Source organism: Melanerpes formicivorus, unplaced genomic scaffold (assembly GCF_026170545.1).
Source record: "Melanerpes formicivorus ecotype bairdi unplaced genomic scaffold, bMelFor1.0.p_v2 SCAF_49, whole genome shotgun sequence".
Classification (NCBI taxonomy): Eukaryota; Metazoa; Chordata; class Aves; order Piciformes; family Picidae; genus Melanerpes; species Melanerpes formicivorus.
Window position 1 is genome coordinate 5,218,336 of NW_027142401.1, and position 6,805 is coordinate 5,225,140.

Sequence of the window (6,805 nt, forward strand, 5' to 3'; positions counted from 1 at the left end):
TCCATTACCTGGAATAAAGAATTCAAGCTCTCTCGGCATCATGCTGCCCGAGGAGGTGGTGGAGTCACCATCATTGGAGGTGTTCAGGAGGAGACTTGATAGGGTGCTTGGTTGCATGGTTTAGTTGGTTGGGTGGTGTTGGATGATAGGTTGGACACGATGATCTTGAAGGTCTCTTCCAACCTGGTCTGGTCTATTCTATTCTATTCTATTCTATTCTATTCTATTCTATTCTATTCTATTCTATTCTATTCTATTCTATCCTATCATGAACCCTCTTGTACTTGGAGTTTTGCATGGACCCCAAGGTCTCTTTAAATACATGATTGTCTCAGTTTAGTCTTGTTCTATGTTCTTAAGGCAAGACAGACAGCTTGATGAACCATGTCAGGCTCAAAGAGTAACAGGCAGAGAAACAACTATTTTTATCAAGTTCATTATTTTAAAGTCAGTTTAAGGATTTTGGAGATCCTAGTGAATTTTTTTTTGCCTTTGCATTTGGTGTTAGCAGTGGCACAAATATCTGGGACTCTTTTCTAAAAAGGGAAATTAATGACAAAAGGAAAGTTAGCCTGTTAACCAAAATATGAGTTACTTTGTTGGCCCCTTTGCAACTTGAAGTTTTCTTGGGAAGATTTGTTATAATACCAAATTTTAAAGCAGGAAGGGGGAAAAAAAATGAGGTAAGCTAAATTTTACTTTATTAAATTAAATTTTAAATTTATTTTTATGTTATATTGAATTAATTTTAAACTATCTTTAAATCAACTCTCAAGTTTTCTCACTTTTAGCCTTCCAATTCTTTCCCCTGTCTCCCTGGTTGAGGAAATCAGAGAGTGACTGTGTAGTGCTTTGTTAGCTGCCTCCTGGGATTTAAACCACAACAGTAGTAAGGTCACTTCAGTAACTCAGGAAGATTAGTCTAAACAAAGATACTGACTAAGGACATTACATGTAATCATCTTAAGCATCATAATGCTTAATTTAGCATCAAAGACTCAGCACTGGGGTAGTGAGGGGGTCTTGGGTTTGGTCAGTTGGTGATCTTATATCATATCCATTGATCTTCAGTGATGCATTGCTTTCTCCATTCCTATAAATGGAAAATACAGGAATGTGAGAAGCCACCTCCAGAGTCTTTGAAACATCCAGCCTCATGTCTCATTTTCCTGCTATTGAGGATGGACTCCATCTCCAATAGATCTATTATTTCAACAAGCTATCAATAAAGAGCAGATCTATAGTGGAAGCACTAACATCTATCCCCGCAACAACTGACAAAGGAGACTTGCTGCCTTTGCTACATTTCAATAGGTGATGTGTGCCCTTGGCATTTACCAGCCTCTGCCAAGTCTTTCCCTTCTGCCGTTAGCGTGCAGCACTGTTGATGTGGCCACACTCTCGCTTCCATCCACCAGCTGCCTGCAGGGCTAGGAATACTGATTGCAGAGGGAGTAAGGAAAGGAATTTGAAAGGGGTAGCAGAAAAGAAAAAAAAAAATGTTTCTTGGGGGAGTTTGTTCATGCATGGTCCTTGACTCATGCATGAAAAAGTCCCAAATCATACTTCTAAGAAAATCTTAGCAGGGAAATGAAGTGAGTTCAAGGTTACCATCTCTGAAAAACTGAATTGTATTTTCCAGTAGTACACCCTACTGCAATTCTTGCTAACTTACATATTCAAAGAAAGAAAAGATTACTGCCAGTTCTCACAGACAGAGAATAGCTATTCAAGCACAGACGTGCCCCCTCTTGTGAGTGTTTCTGTTCCCAGGGTGAAAATTCAGGGTCTTTTAGAGAGATCAATATGAACCACCCATGAGGTGTAGGATCCTTTCCTTCTCCTTAGGAGAGAGTTGTTTTTTTTTTCAAAAGGGGGAAGAAAAGGGGAAAAAAAGAAAGCTAGGTAGTAAGAAAAATTTAAAACTTTTATTTCTTTTTGAAATGGTTTGTTCCTTAAACCCAGAACTTTTCACAAGGCATGTCTTCAGTCAGGTTTTGGCAGAAGAATTTCTTATCCCTCTGTTCTCCCAGGAGCCAATTTTAATCCAGAGCCACAGTGCCTGAAACCAACTCCTTCACTGTCTTTTTTTTTCCCTCTTCTTTTTTATTTTTTTTGCACAAAAGGAGAGTCTGATTTGGAAGATGTAACCTTCCTTTTCCAGAGATTTCATGGAACGTTCTGCCCAAGAGTCACCCTCTCCCGTTTGGAGCGCTCAGGGGATCAGCAGTTCTGCCATGCGAGGAAGAGCACACGAGAGGCCGAATGCGCATTCTGCCATGCAAGAAAGAGGATGTCTGTGCCCTGAGGTACCAGGCATCTTCTCACATTTGGTTTGTACTTTATTTGGTATGCTCAGGTGGTACCTTGGTGTTGCTGAGAGGCAGCTGCTCAAAGACATCTTGAGTGCCACCACTGCCACTCAGCACCAACACCATCTTGTGTTGAAGGCGGCTTGGACAAGAGCACTGACAACCTCTGTGTTCCCTCTAATTAACCACCCACAACAAACTGCTCAGCTCCTGCTGTTTGGATCAGTCCAAGGCACACCTTACCTTACATCTGCTCCTCAACCTGGCCTGACATTTTAAACCCCACCTGTGTTATTCATAAAGATGGCAGCACGAGAAAGAGCATCTTTTCCCCACTGAAAACTTAAAGTTAAAAGCCATCACAGCTGCTGCAGAGGCTTCACCAAAAGCCGTATCAGCAGTTTCTGTTTTAAAAACATTTTTATTTCTTTTCCCACACAGTCAGAGTGATGCAGCTGCAGTTTTCGGCAGAGCCTTCCCCATGGCTGATTTGTTGTTTTCTCTCACTTTTCATTAAAAAAAAAAATAAATATATATATATATATATATATATAAAATAAAATCTAGAGCTTTGAATACCTCAAGATCTAGTTTTTGAAACTCTGAAAGTGAAAGTTAAATACATCACAATACATCACATAGAATCAGAACTGGTAGGGTTGGAAGGGACCTCAAGGATCATCATTCCAACCCCCCTGCCATGGGCAGGAACACCTCACACTAGAGCAGGCTGCTCAGGGCCACATCCAGCCTAGCCTTAAAAACCTCCAGGGATGGGACTTCCATCACAGCACCTGCCAAAGTTCTGTTAAAGCCAAGGTCTAGGATTTTGCATTTTAGATGGAAAAAAGTCTTTGTTCTCCTACTGCATTCTGAATGCCAGCTGAAATTTACCTGAAACTTACTGTATCCATAGCACTGTGAGTAACTCAGTGCTAATGGGTGCTACCCAATGAATTTTAATTGGTCTGCCAAAGACAGCGTCAGGAGGTCCCAAACTTCTGTGTTCATGAAGGTAACCAGGAGCCAGCTGGTTTCATAAATGGGTGGGAGTCATGGGTAGGAGAAAGGAGCAGACAAGTTAATACTGAAACAATACAGCCAAGGTCAAGCAGAAGCATAGAATCATAGAATCAATAAGGTTGGAAAAGACCTCAAAGATCATCAAGTCCAACCTGTCACCCAAGACCTCATGACTACTAAACCATGACACCAAGTGCCACATCCAATCCCCTCTTGAGCACCTCCAGGGATGGCAACTCCACCACCTCCCTGGGCAGCCCATTCCAATGGCTAACAACTCTCTCTGTGAACTTTCTCCTCACCTCGAGCCTAAATAAGGAGGTTTCCCAAAGGCCACTGTCAGGTAACGTTGTCAGCTGCACAGGAGCAGGTGGCCAGGCTGATCTCTGCAGGGCTTTACAAGGGAAGCTCACAGCAGAACAGGGAAGGCTGTTTCAACGACCTGAGAAGGATGGTGGTCCCAAGCAAGGCTTTAATAAAACATTGTGGAAGAGGGAAGAAAATCACCTTGTAAGACTCGTGGCGATGTGATAGGAGAAAGGAAGGGAACGTGGGAACGTGTCATCACTTAAAGGTTTTGTTTTCCTTTTTCACGTGCCTCTTGGTGCTGTTTTCTTGGTGGTTGTCTTCTCTGAGTGCTATTCCCACACATCTCAAAAAAAAAAAAGGATAGGTGAAAAGGATATTCTTTTCCAGCTGCTCTTGATGTCAAAGCAGAGATGAGTACTTTCTAAGGTAAAAGATACAAAGACTGATTATCTAACACATCTGCTTGACATCTACTTTCTACATCCATAGAGATGAAAAGAGACAACCTTTTCCGTGTTCGCTTCAGTCAGCGCTTGTGCTAGCGGATGTGGTAGGATGAAAGTAATCCTGTGGGTTTGGTGCTATGCAGTGCAAATTTAACAACAACAGCAAAAAATTGAAACAAAAAGAATGGCAATAATGAGAAGACTTCAGTGACACTACCCTATCTCTTCACTCTTGCAGCAAATATCCAAAACAGAAATACAAAGGGGTCTGAACCAAGAAAGATAAGCATCAAGATAAACATCAATGAAGCCCTATGAGGAATGAAGCCCTATGAGGAGAGACTGAGGGAGCTGGGATTGCTTAGCCTGGAGAAGAGGAGACTCAGGGGTGACCTTATCACTCTCTACAACTACCTGAAGGGAGGTTGTAGACAGGTGGATGTTGGTCTCTTCTCCCAGGCAGCCAGTACCAGAACAAGAGGACACAGTCTCAGGCTGCACCAGGGGAGGTTCAGGTTGGATGTTAGGAAGAAGTTGTATACAGAAAGAGTGATTGCGCTATGGAATGGGCTGCCCAAGGAGGTGGTGGAGTCGCTGTCATTGGAGGTGTTCAGGAGGAGACTTGATGGGGTGCTTGGTGCCATGGGTTAGTTGTTTGGGTGGGTTGGATTGGTTGATGGGTTGGACGCAATGATCTTGAAGGTCTCTTCCAACCTGGTTTGGTTTATTCTAAATAAATAAGACTTGTGAAGCCTGCAGTTGGCTCCTGGAGAAGAGAAGACAGGAGCAGAGTGGCGCAGCGGAAGCGTGCTGGGCCCATAACCCAGAGGTCGATGGATCGAAACCATCCTCTGCTAAACACTTTGGTTTTAGGAAGAAGTTCTGTTTATTCTAAAGACTGATGTGGGATCCCACTAATGTTTAGAACTATCTAGAGATTCATAAATATCTTTAGATAAAAGTGTCAGGAGGATTGAGCCAGACTCTTCTCAGTGGTGTCCAGTGACAAGACTTGGGACAGTGGGGACAAGGGATGTTCTGTGTAAATGTAAGGACAAAATGCTTCACTTTGAGTGTGGCAGAGACCTTGAGCAGGCTGCCCAGAGAGATTGTGGAGTCTCCTTTTCTGGAGGTATTCCAAACCTCCCTGGATATGTTCACTCAAAGTGATCAAGCTCTAGCAGGGGTGTTGGACTAGATGACCTCCAAAGGTCCCTTCCAACCCCTACCATTCTATGATTCTATGATTCTATGATTCTATGATTCTATGATTCTGAATGGTGGTTTGCTGCTTGGTGTCTTTTCTTCTCTCCAGTGACTCCACTTCATTTTTGTTAAACTGGATAGATCTAGTCCTTTGCCTGAGGGTATCTCTCACAAAATTCCCACTGGGCCTTTCCCAAAGCAGAATTTCATCTGCTGTAAGACTGCCAGAATATAGGAACCTCAGTGCTAAGTTAGATCAAAGGTCCACTTAGCCAATATCCAACAGTAGGTGTCTGGAGGAGAGCGAGAGAGTGGAGAAAAATGTGTAGTGATGCTTCTCCAAAATAACTTCCCAGTCTCCAGAAACTTGTGGTTCAAAGATAACCTGAGTCAGACAAGATATTTAATCTTTGTTGAATTTCTGTTACTTGAACTTTTCCAGCCTTTCTCTGAAGTTATGCTCACAGTTTTAGTACCCACAATGCCTTTAATAAAGAATTCTTTGGTTGAACAACACTGTGTGGAGAACAATCTCCTTTTTTGTTTGTTTACAATCTGAAACCTGCAAATGTCTTGGAACGCCCCCTCACTCTTGTACTGCGAGAGAGACAATCATCACTTTCTATTTGTCCTCTGTTTGGCATTCAGGACTCCTCACAACTCTAGGGTGCTTTTCCTGTTGTTTCATTTGAGGCTGAAATGTGTCCCCCCACCTTGTAGGGAAAAAAAAGTTCATACCTGTGCCAACTCTCTCTGAGATTTGACCAATTCTGTTATGCTCTTTCTGAGAAGGGCAACCAGGACTCTACACGGTGTTCAGATGTACAATGAATTTATAGAACGGTATTATGTTTTCTCTTTTGTTCTATTTTCCTTTCCTTGACATTTTTAACATTGTTTCCATTAATAAGCATTGAGATGGCATTTTCCTAGGACTGCCTGTTACTTTCCAAGTAGTCCTCTCTGATCCCACAATGTCATATATGAAGTGATCAGAGGAATTATATTTTAATTGTCTTTTATGTGCACCATTTCCTGTTCATCTACACCAGCTTTCATCTGCTGTTTAGCCCAGTCACTATGTCTTGCAAGATCCTCCTGAACATTTCTGCCACCCTACTACTTAGGATCATAGAACTAACCAGGTTGAAAAAGACCTCAGAGATCATCAAGTCCAACCTATTACCTAATATCTAACACCTCATGGCAACAAAACCATGGCTTCAAGTGCCACATCCCTTGAAGCACTCAGTATCTGCTGTTTTAAAGAGTAGATCATGTAGTTGATGACTATTTAACTGTGAGAATATATTCTAATTATCTATATATCAGAGAAAGTTGTAATTGCTTGGTCTTGAGGGGATTGGACGTGGCACTTGGTGCCATGGTCTAGTCATGAGGTCTGTGGTGACAGGCTGGACTCGATGATCTTTGAGGTCTCTTCCAACCTTGGTGATACTGTGATACAGTCTGGTCTGGATATACAGTAATGCCAAGCTCCCAATTTAT

General features: G+C 42.3%; 1 non-coding gene across 1 annotated transcript; it reads left to right on the forward strand.

Annotated features, from left to right (window-relative positions):
* The first annotated feature begins 4,875 nt into the window (after positions 1-4,875).
* Positions 4,876-4,947, forward strand: TRNAM-CAU (transfer RNA methionine (anticodon CAU)). The gene has a single exon. It is a non-coding gene; the product is annotated as a tRNA-Met (tRNA).
* Positions 4,948-6,805: the final 1,858 nt, after the last annotated feature.